A 12,369-nucleotide genomic window follows, 5' to 3' on the forward strand; every position below is an offset into this window, starting at 1 on the left:
TAGTTAACAAAGGGGTTTATTGATAAAGCGCAAAGAACACAATACAAAACGTCTAAACACTTCAGCTCCCTGGTCCGCACTGCCCGAGGTCCTGCTCCCAGGTCCCCATGCAAACTCCCTTTGACCGGGGCTCACATGCTCCAGCGAGATTGGTCTCGAGCCGATCATGTGGTCCGTGTAGTCTGTCCTCTTAAATGGGCCATGGTACCACATCCCTACCCCCTTAGGTCCCTTATTCCAACCACCCAATAAACTATATATAGAAGTTACAAATGTTGAAAGAGACAACATAGAAAAGAGAGTCCATCAAAAAGTCAATCAGTCTGGAGATCTCTGGGTCCTCCAAGACCTCTGTAGCCCTGCCACAATCTCAGCACCTTCTGGGCAATCAAATTGTCAACAATCGATGTCCCCTTACGAGGCACCACCTCAACAACAGGTAAACTGGCCTCACCGGCCATGACAGGTGAAGCTGGTTGCGCAGATTCAGATAACAGGAGTGTTCAGGATGCTGGTGGGCCTTGGTAACTCTAAGCTAGGGGTCGCCACCCCTAGACACCTCAAATGGTCGACATGCTGTCTGATGGTGGGCCACAAGCCTGTCTGTTAACCTGCAGCAAAATTATGGACCAACACCGGATCTCCAGCCTGGAATAACCTATCGCCCTTCTGCTCTGACTGCTGATTTTTCAGGGGGCGCTGACATTCCTCCACCCTCCTCGGCACCCTCGGCAAATTTTGAAACACAAGATCCAATTGGGTTCTCAACGACGGCCCATGAGCAGCTCAGCAGGTGGAATAAGGGGTTGAGTTGTACAACGATAAAACATTAGCCAACCGCTGCAATGTGGTTTATCAGATTGCTTTCTCATCACATTTTTGAATGGCTGAACGGCCCTCTCAGCTAATCTGCTAGCGCTGGGTGATAGGGGGCAGTCCTCGTGTGTCATGCCATTTGCTCACACAAAATCCTGGAAATCATCACCAGTAAAAGGGGTACCAATTGTCTGAAATGATTGACTCTGGAAGCCCATGAATGGCAAACACTCATTGCAAGGCATCCATATGTCTTGAACCAATAGCCACTTAGAGTGGGCATCCACCAGGACTAAAAACACCTTGTCCATAAAAGGGCCCGCGTAGTCAATGTGAACCCATGTCCACAGCTGACCTGGTCATTCCCAAGGGTGAAGAGTGGCGGAAGGCGGCAAGAATTGCTGCATTTGGCAAAGGTGGCACTGCTGCACCCGTTCTTCAATGTCAATGCTTGGCCACCAGATATAGCTGTGTGCCAGAACTTCACTTTTATCTGCCCTAGTGGGCGCTATGTAGCTCTTAAAGGAGGCCCCCCCCACCCCCCACCCCCAGCAGGAGGCGGAAATCGTGATCTCCACGGAATCATATCTTCACATGCCAACTCGTCCTGATGGGGGAAGTAGGGCCTCAGTTGTTCATATAGCCCGCCAGCCTGTATCCTTCTTTTAACCTTTGAAATAATAGGCAGCCGAATTCTTTGTCGGTGGGATCCTCCCCTCCACTAGCGGCGCACCCACGCCAGAGGTTTCCGCTGGCGTGGTGTGGTCACAATGGGAAATCCCATTATCCGGCTGCCAGAATGGAGGATCCCACTGCAGGCAAGGCCATGCAGTGCAGGAAAACATGGCTGGTAGACTAGAGAATCCCGCCCAGGGTCTCTTTGGGTCCAGTTGCGGATGTGCCCAGCGGACACTGGCAGAATGTCCTGGAATTTAAAAGCCAGAATGATCTCCTGAGACACTGGTGGCAGTGGAATGCTCTTTGGTCGGGATACGCAACTTAATGCATCCACATTAGCAACTTGCATCCCAGACCAGTGCTGGAAAGCATAGTGGTAGGCCACCAGCATTAAGGCCCAGGCTATGGGTGGTATGGGCTTATCTTCCCTTAAAAGGCCCAATAATGGCTTGTGGTCAGTCACTATGTTGAACCGTCAACTGTATACATATCGGTGAAATTTCATCATCACACTGTATATAACCACCAAAGCCTCCTTCTCAATCTGGGCATAGTTTTGTTCTGCTTCTGAAAGGGTCCTTGAGGTACAGGTGTTAGGGAGCTCTGAACCATCTCCCAGTTTGTGGGGTAAAACTGTCCTATACCGTAAGGGCCACAAGTCAGCACAACTGGTTTTCCTGGGTCAAAATGCACCAAAAGGTTTGATGACTGTAATGTTTGCTTCACGACTCATAAAGCTTCTTCTTGGGGCTCCCTCCATTGCCACCACTGATTCTTCTTTAGCAGCTGGTGCAATGGTGCCAATGTTGTGGCCAAATTCGAAATGAACCTACCGTAATAATTGACCATACTGAGGAAGGATTTAAGCTCACTAACATTTCTGGGTGCAGAGTCGTCTCAAATAGCCTTGACCTATTCCTCCAGGGGGTGCAACCCTGTCACATCAACGTGAAATCCTAGGTACATCACTTCTGAGACCTGGAAAGTACATTTTCTGCATTTTAGGCGGACCCCCCCACCCAAAACCTCTTGACCACTTCCTCTAGGCTTCCCATGTGTTCTTCTGTAGTGCCGGTCCTTGCACTGCCTTTAACTTTGCAATTTCTCCAACTTCCAATAACTCCTTGTTCCTCCGAGATCCCTATTTCCTCCACTCCATTATCAGCTGTGATCACCGAGTCATTGTGCACCCTTGTCTGGAACACTGTCCTTCAGCATATCCATCTTGCCACTCCCCACACTGCCTTCCTGACCTAGCTTCCATTGTCTCCTCCCCCCTCACGCACACATGCTCAATATGTTCCTGTTACGTTCTGCCCTGTTTGACACACTGAGATGTGTCTGCATATACGAAAAGCGCCACAAACCTGTCAGTTGTTGCAGTGGTGGCCTTGTACACACAGAGGATACTGTTGAATCTCAGCAACAGTTTAATAAATGGTGACATGTTGTAGCACTTGGGACAACGGGCTCTCCCTTTAGCTTAATGTTTTTCAAACTTCTTTTCTCTGACCCACTTTTGCCAACCGGCCGTCCTTCAGGACCCATTCCGGCCGAACTTGGCGACTCATGCCGGCCGACCTTGGCAACCCATGCTGGCCGACCTTCACAATCCACGCCAGCCGACCTTCGCGGCATATAATTAATGCTTACCTTTAATGCGTCAAGTGTGCCTGCTTGGTCTCTCAATGTTACATTTCTGCTAAGGACTTCAGCTGATGATTTAATTTCTCGCTGCATCCTTTGAAAAAAGTCAAGAGGTTTGACCTCAAATTCGCCGTGCTTAATCTTCAAATACCATTGAGGCTGTGAAGGTTTTATAATCTCACTTGCCAGTACTTCCTGCACTTAACATAAGGGCAGCTCGGTAACACAGTGGTTAGCACAATTGCTTCACAGCTCCAGGGTCCCAGGTTTGATTCCCGGCTTGGGTCACTGTCTGTACGAAGTCTGCAAGTTCTCCCCGTGTCTGCGTCGGATTCCTCCGGATGCTCCGGTTTCCTCCCACTTTCCAAAGATGTGCAGGTTAGGTGGATTGGCCATGATAAATTGCCCTAAGTGTCCAAAAAAAAGGTTAGGTGGGGTTACTAGGTTATGGGGATTGGGTGGAGCAGTGGGCTTAAGTGTGTGCTCTTTCCAAGGACCGGTGCAGACTCAATGGTCCAAATGGCCTCCTTCTGCACTGTAGGTTCTATAACGCACATGGACTTTGCATCCTGATTTGCATTGGCACAATTAATATAGCCATACCTCAAGAAATCATCTTTTTACTACTTTGTTCCTGATTTCAGCATCTTCTTTTATTTTTTTAGAATTTACAGTGCAGAAGAAGGCCATTCGGCCCATCGAGTCTGCACCAGCTCTTGGAAAGAGCACCCTACCCAAGGTCAACACCTCCACCCTATCCCCATAACCCAGTAACCCCACCCAACACTAAGGGAAATTTTGGATACTAAGGGCAATTTTATCATGGCCAATCCATCTAACCTGCACGTCTTCGGACTGTGAGAGGAAACCGGAGCACCCGGAGGAAACCCACGCACACATGGGGAGGATGTGCAGACTCCGCACAGGCAGTGACCCAAGCCGGAATCAAACATGGAACCCTGAAGCTGTGAAGCTATTGTGCTATCCACAATGCTACCGTGCTACCCCGTTCTTAATGGATTGTTCACGAGGGGCACTGGAGCTCACACCAGCATCGCTTTGTCCTGCCGTGGACTCTCCTGTGCATCTCTCTCCAGCAGATTTAGTTGTGGGATCCTGGCCTGTTTGTGTCTCTGGCCTTCTCCCTCGCACCCAGAGCATGTACCATCAGTATACGGGGAACGTGACTTGCTATCTGCCGCTTCAGGTGGCAAGACTCCATCGATCTTATTTTAAAAGTCTGCTCCTGGGTCAGCGCGCTGGTGTCAGGAGGAAGCGATCTGCCCCTCTGAGCTCCAGGCCTGCGCACTGCTGAGAGGGGGTGGGGGGTAACATGCATGGACGGCCAGTATTCTGAAAACCAGTTGCGGCCTGCCTTTTTAAAAAACGTTCGCAGCCATTGGGCACTTGTACCCGCGATCGGGAACGCCGCGACTGATGACCACGCGAACCTCCCGACATCTCTCCGCGATCCACCCACGGGTCACGACCCTGAGTTTGAAAACGACTGCTTTTGGTGACTGTGAGCAGTGGCACAGAAAATTTGTCAGTGCTTTACCATACTTGCAAGAAGCACTAACATGGCTCAGAACTATAAATTCACCTCAGGTATTTTTTAGCTTGATAGAAGTCAGGCAGTAATTAAGAAAGATTTGTCTGAAAAAATAGTGATGGATGATAATTACCATTTTGAATGATTGAAATGCTGAAAACGTTAAGTGCCATTACAATTTCAATAATTCAGAATGTTGCTCCTTGCACCTTTGTTGTGAATGTTTGGCTGTAAGTAATGCACACAAATGTTTCTTGCTATAACTCAGGCTCTGGGCCTGTAAATGGGTCTGTAGTTTGGTTATGCTTGCTAAACTATAATTACTCCTCCTACGTTTTATGTATCAGATCATTACTGACAAATTTGGGGTGTTATATTTCTCTAAGGCTTCGTAAATTGGAATGAAGCAATCTCTTTGTGCTTTAATTAGCTCTTAAATAATGTTAATTAAAAACAGTCGCACTGACCAAAAAGAATGAAGATACTTTTGCATCAAGGGAATGCAGCTCCTTATAGATGTATAATTCTGTCATCATCAGTCAGGTGATAAGAACTTGAATGCCATCGCCATGAGAGCAGGTCGTTCTGCAGCAAGGGGCTTGCCTCCTGGTTGCTCAGATCCTCTCCACAATCTCCAAGGCACACATCAAGAGCTCAATGGAATACTCTCCAATTGCCCGAACAGGTGCCGCTGCAACAGGATTCAAGAAGCTCGACATTATCCAGGACAAAGCAGCCCCCTTGATATGTCTTTGACTCACTTACCCAACCATTGTGGAAAGGGTGGCCTCCAGATCCCAATACTCCAGGGTCGGAGCTCATACAAACTTAGTGTGCAGTGAACGCCATGATAAGTAATAGCCACAGAATGCTGGTCAGGTCTCTCCTGTGGCTATTGGTTTCTTGACCGATGTTGCCCTGGCATTTAAAATGGATCCCACCTTTCCATCAAAAGTGGGTACGTACATCGAAGGTACATCACAGGAGGAAAGGGAATGTGACAATGTGTTCTCAGCTTATCTTTAGATCTCTATTGTGCGTGCAACTGTGTGTTATCTTACAGGACGCACTGTAAAAACTCAGCAAGGTTTCTTTCACAGCACTCCCAAATCCCTCACTTCCACCATCTGCGACATCTGGCTCTGTATCTGGACCAGGCTCCTTAACATCTCATCTGCAGTTTCAACCTTGCAAAAAGCCTGAAGACAATTACGTCAAGAAAAGTAAGAGCCATGTTTATATTGGGGGGATAAAAAACATTTTGATGCACCTCATGGTTTAAGATGATTATTTTAATAAAAAGCAATTGCGCTCTGAATAAACTGGTTTGAGCTACAGCGCAGTTATGAATCATTATTTGGTTCGATGGATGAAATTTATGGTTGTGTCATTATGATTTCTAATATAGCTGAGCTGAAATATTATTCTGAATGTGTTATTAAATGCTATTTTTAACCATGAGAATCAACGGCCAGAAAAGCTATCTTAATTCTATGCATCTTAAGTTAAAGTTTGTTTTAAAAGATAACTTTACAGACAAATATTCGGAAAACATCAAGAAAATGTGATATTTCAGAGTGAGGTTTATTTTTCTTTTGGCATGTAAATTCAATACATATATCATATTGATTATGTATGTAAATTACGCATTCCACCAGACATTTGGCAATTTGCTAAGTTTTTGAGTCAGAAATGCAAAATTTTCATCTAGAGGCTCCAAATGGCTTTTAGTTTAGGCATTTTTAAAATAATTACTCTTCAAATAAAAGAAGTTGCTGACCTGTGATCTAGAAGGACATTGAGAACAGATTTATAGGCACACCTGTTATGAAACACAAACTCATCTCGTTAGAGAGCATGGAGGTTGGGAGCTTTGACTCCCAACAGGCCGCAAAACCTTTGCACATGGGCAGATAGGCATTAATACGTTCTTTTAGGCCCAGTGCGCTTACGTATAAGAAAAATGGTGCAACAATCCAGGCCAGGTGACTTGGAGTGGCGCCATCGAGAATGTCCCAAAGTAGGGGACAGGGAGGGGACAGGTGGAGTTTCCAAAGAGAGAGCGGACAGGGAGAGGTCCCAAAAGAAGAGTTCCAGAGGAAGGACAGGAAAGCGCACCATTCAACTAAAAAGAGAGGAGCAGAGAAACAGGGTCCAAATAGGAAAAGGGCTGCGGGAGCAGATGCCACGGAAGAAGGCAGCCAAAGATTAGTGACTCCATGCTTTGGGCTGTTGGGGCAAAGATGCCCCTTTGGAGCGGTCGTGTTTTGCTTTGCATTCTCCAGGAGCTAAAATTGGGCTTGCGAGTTGGTGTTTGAGTGAACGTTGAGAATCCAGGGTAAGCGGAATCTCGGGAGACGAGATGGAGATTTTGCAAGGTGGGCTGTTGTTACTCCTGTCTGAGTTGGGCGACCTTTGGAGAGAATTATCAGGTTGGATCCTCAAGGGTGAACATGGGAATCCTTCATGAGAGAGACAGGGGGCAGGATTCTTCCCTACCCAGCGGGGAGGGGAGTCCCGGTGTGATGGAGTGGCGAGAACCACTCTGGCGTCGGGCCACCCCAAAGGTGCGGACGACTCCGCACATTTAGGGGCCAAGCCCTCACCTTGAGGGGCTAGGCCCACGCCCGAGTGGTTTCCGCTCCACCGGCTGGCGTGGAAGGCCTTTGGCGCCATGCCAGACAGGGCCGAAAGGACCTCGCCGGTCTGCGTAAATCCACGCATGCGCGGGAGCATCAGCGGCTGCTGACGTCATCCCTGCGCATGCGCAGGGGAGGGGGGTCTCTTCCGCCTCCGCCATGGTGAAGACCCTGGCGAAGGTGGAAGAAAAAGAGTGCCCCCACGGCACAGGCCCGCCCACGGATCGGTGGGCCCCGATTGCGGGCCAGGCCACCGTGGAGCACCCACCGGGGCCAGATCGCCCTGCGCCGCCTGCTCCCGCCGGTAAGGAAGGTGGTTTAATCCATGCCGGCGGGAGAGGGTTGACAGCGGTGGGACTTCGGCCCATCGCGGGCCGGAGAATTGCCGGGGTTGGGCCCACCGACCGGCGCGGCGCGATTCCCACCCCCGCCGACCGGCGAGGCGCGATTCCCGCCCCCGCCGAATCTCTGGTGGCGGAGAATTCGGGACACGGCGGGGGCGGGTTTCACGCCAGTGGTGGGGGGTCGGAGAATCCCGCCCAGGGTTTCAGTGAGATTGATGGGTTTACAGTGTTACTCATGTTTGGGTGGGTTGTTGAGAAATCCATGGACTCTGTAGTTGTACTGGAAAGTAGACTCCAAACTTTGGTGTTGGTTCAATACGCTTTATTGAACTTGTTAAGCAGTGCACACATGCTCCTTCACCCGAGGAAGGAGCAGTGCTCTGAAAGCTAGTGATTCGAAACAAACCTGTTGGACTTTAACCTGGTGTCGTAAGACTTCTTACTGCCCAAATATTAGAATATCGGATAGATAATGTAAATAGTTTTTATTTTTATTCCAAGGTTTAGTAGAGTTTATTTTTGTTTGTTCAAACATGTGTGGCTTTCTTCACTGAGCAAGTGTCTTAAATTTCAAACTTTGTCGACTTTAAACAAAACGTTTTTGGTCACTAAATGGGTTCTGTTAACAAATTGGGGGTCTGGCAAGGATCATAACACATCATACCCTCCAAAACCCCTTCTAGGTCATACACTATCCTAACTTCAATACACGTGGTGGTCCAATCAATGTGCTGATCAAAATCCTCGAACTCTGTATCTAACAGCAGTGTGGGACAATTTTTTCACATGGAAGAAGGTCCATCAGCATCTTCACAAGGACAATAAATGTCAGCCTTGCTGGCAGGGCCCATATCATACAACTGAATATACAAACCTAACCCTATGGGGATCATAAAAATATTGGGTCACAATCTCCTTGGAGTGGCGTTTCCAACTATTTACACTAAATTACCTGTCTTCCCCATCCTGCCGACCTAGACCGGGTGAGATCCAAGGGGTGCAGCAGTCCTCAATACCCAGTGTCAATCTTCAGCTGCAGCTGCCTTGAAGCCAAGTAGAATAAACCCCTTTTTTATGGCAGTAGCTGCCACTAACCAGCTGGTTTAAAGGACTTTAGGGGTGGGGTGAGGGAGGGTCGGATCTTGGGGCTGGGTTGGCGGGAAGAGTGAGGTGGTGTGGACATAACTTGGGAGAGGGATGTGGCTGCTGATGAGGGGACTCAAACCCCAGGGGTGGGTTGTGGGGTATGGAATGATGGTATTTCAGGAGCTGGGGGAGTTAGTACCTTTCGGGTGGGCTGGGGCCAGTTGGACCTTGCGGTGGGGTTGGTTGGGAAAGGGATCTCGAAGAGTTGAGGTCGGGTTGGGCCCGTGTGTGGGAGTCATTTTTAGGTCAGGTGAGTTGGATCGGGTTGAGCTTGCAAGGGAGTTTCCGGTCATGTCAGGTTGGGTTGGTGGGAGGTGGGGATTTTGGGGGGAAGGAGGGGATGCCAGGTGGGGTCAGGTCATGCGGGGAGGAGGTTTGGATTGGGGCCTCTGGGTGGGGTGATGGGGTTGGGGTTGGGGAGGAGGGTTTGGGGCGGGCCAGGGGGGGTGCGGTTATTGGTCATGGGGGTTGGACCTCAGCCAGGTGTGAAGGTGAGAGTAGGGCTTGCAGAACTCCTTGTGGGGGGGGCGGGGGGGGATGGGGGTTCTGAAGATGGGGGGTAGTTAGTCAGGGGGTGAGGGGTATCCCCTGGGGCATTTAGTGTGTGATGGAAGCCCCATGTGGAGTTCCCTCAGCTTCTTTCCAATAGGTACCCAGAAGTTAGAATTGGTTTTAATTCTTCTAATTTTGTCTAAGGAACTCTCAATGTAACTCTGCCAGAACCATCTGAGATTTGTGATATAAATCATATTTTAGGATAATTTCCAGCGCAGTGCAATTACCCAGACTAAGTTTGCGCTTCTGGGCAATTGCCATGCAAACCCTCACCTGTGAAGTCTCAACAGGGTTTCCCCAGTGCATCTTTGAGATAACCCCCCCCCCCCAATCTGAGTGTGGGGAGCTCAGAAGTTCCGGCCCCATTGCCTGCCTATCAATCTGCCATTCAAAGCAGTTATTTCTTGTTCTCTGCAAATACACTGTTGAAAAGTTGGTAGACGGTACCCAATAGCTGAACCTCCCTGCTATACAGCTGAACTCAGCATGCCCACGGACACAGGCACCAGATAAGAATAATAGAATGATAAAGCACAGGGAGAGGCCATTCAACCCATCGTGCATGTGTCTGCCCATTGAAAAAGCCGATCGAAAAGTAAAATGGGATGGTTAGCACTGCTGCCTCACAACATCAGGGACGCAAGTTTAATTGCGGCTTTGGGTGACTGGTTGTTTGGAATCTGCAAGTTCTCCCTTGTCTGTGTGGATTTCCTCGGTGCTCTGGTTTTCTCCCACATTCCAAAAATGTGCAGGTTAGGTGGATTGGCCATGCTAAATTGCCCCTTCGTGTCCAAAGATTAGGTGGGGTTATGGGAAAAGGACGGGGGAGTGGGCCTAGGTAGGGTCTCTTTCGGAGGGTCGGTGCCAACTCGATGGGCTGAAGGACCACCTTCTACACTATAGGAATTCTATATTTTATGTTCTATGTAAAGCGCATATTGGAAATCTAAAATAAAAACAGAAAATGTTGAAAAAGCTCATTCGATCTAGCAGTATTTGTGAAGTGAGATAAACAAAAGTTAGCATTTCATTTCTATAACCTGAATTAGAAAAACATTAGAGAGCAAGGGGATAGGGGAAAATAATTAATGGGAAGGTCTAAGAGAAGGTGCAAGTCAGGTAAGATTAAACAACAAATGGGATGATGGTACAAGCTAAAACAAATGGAAATGAGACAAGTAAAGAAACAAAAGACAGATCCAGAGTGGCTGTGAATGTTAACAGTGAAATGACATTGCCAAAAGCTGCTGCCTCAAAATAAATAAATAAATGGAAGAAGGTTTTATGATACAAAATTGTTGAACTCAATGCTGAGGCCGGAAGATGGAGATGCACCATCACAAAAGATAGGTGGTGCTTTTCCTGGGACATGTGTTAAACTTCATTGTAACGCTGTCGGTGTCATGATATGCACTCATGCACATAATGAGATACAGATAGGCAGTGACAGACACCCAGTACAGCCAATCAACACACAGGACAGAACACAACCAATCAGCAGGCAGAACACTAGAAGGTGGTCTCCCACTATAAAACACATGAGGCATCAACACTCTGCCTCTTTCCACTGGTGACAACTGAAGTGACAGTCAGGGTGTATATACCAGTTAGCACCTTCTACACGTGGCTCAGAGCTAGTCTGGTCTAGTTAGTTATAGTAAGCACGCATAGATTAGTAGAGTGTCAAACCCACAGCGGACTGTGTGCACTGCTTAACAAGTTCAATAAAGCGTGTTGAACCAACACCAAAGTTTGGAGTCTACTTTCCAGTACAACTGCATCCAGTTGCAGTCCGTGTTACCCCAGGGTGATTAACATGACAGTCGGAATTCCGAGGACAGAAAGGTCAAAGTGGGAACAGTGCGGTGAGTTAAAATGTCAGGCAAACCGAAAGCTCGGGGTCATGCTTGTGAACTGGACGATAGTTTTCTGCAAAAAGGTTCGCCCAATCTGAATTTAGTGTGTCGGGTGTAGGGAAGGCGAGGGGTGGCCTCATGGAGAGCAGTGAATTCAACATACCAAATTGAAGGGAGTACAAGTAAATCGCTCTTTCATCTGAATATTTGGAGGTGGAGTTAAAGGGCAAGTGTTGGAATTTGCCCCTTTTCTGCCTCTGTATTTGACAAAAATCTGGTAGATCTCTAACTTTGGAAATCATAGAAGGTTTACGGCACAGGAAGAGGCCACTTGGCACACTGTATCTGTGCCAGCTATGATATGAGCCACCCAGCTTAATCCCACTTTCCAGCATTTGGTCCAACGCCTTGCAAGTTATGACACTTGAGGTGCTTATCCAGTCACCCTTTAAATGGGTTCAGGTTTCTGCCTCGACTATCCTTTCAGGCAGAGCTGTAGGCCCCCACAGCCCTCTGGGTGAAAAAAGATTTCCTAATCTTGCCTCTAATCCTTCTACCAATAATTTTAAATTCATGCCCCCCTACTCACTAACTTCCCTGCTAAAGTAAATAGGTCCTTCCCATCAACTCTATCCAGACCTCTCACAATTTTGTACATCTCAATCAAATCTCCTCGTCGTTCATAAATCAGTTCTGATTAAAGGTCATTCACATGACCTGTTTCTCTCTCTCCACAGGTGCGCACTGCCAGGCCAGCTGAGTACTCTCAGCATTTCTAAAAATATCTATTCAAATAATCCCATTATCCATGATTTCCCTACAGCCTTGCAGTTTTCCTCTTTATCTACTAATCAAAATTCCTTTTGAAAGTTATTCATAGAACCACCATAAAATCGTAGAATCTCTACAGTGCAGAAGGAGGCCACTTGGCCCATTGAATCTGCACCGACCCTCCAAAAGAATACACTACCCAGTTCCACTCCCCTGCTCTATCCCCGTAATCCGATCTAATCTGCACATCCCTGGACACTAAAGGGCAATTTAGCATGGCTAATCCAGCTAACCGGGACACCTTTGGACTGTGGGAGAAAACCGGAGCACCCGGAGGAAACCCAAGCCGACAGGGGGGAACGTGG

The sequence above is a fragment of the Scyliorhinus torazame genome, chromosome 17 (genome assembly GCF_047496885.1).
Source record: "Scyliorhinus torazame isolate Kashiwa2021f chromosome 17, sScyTor2.1, whole genome shotgun sequence".
Lineage (NCBI taxonomy): Eukaryota > Metazoa > Chordata > Chondrichthyes > Carcharhiniformes > Scyliorhinidae > Scyliorhinus > Scyliorhinus torazame.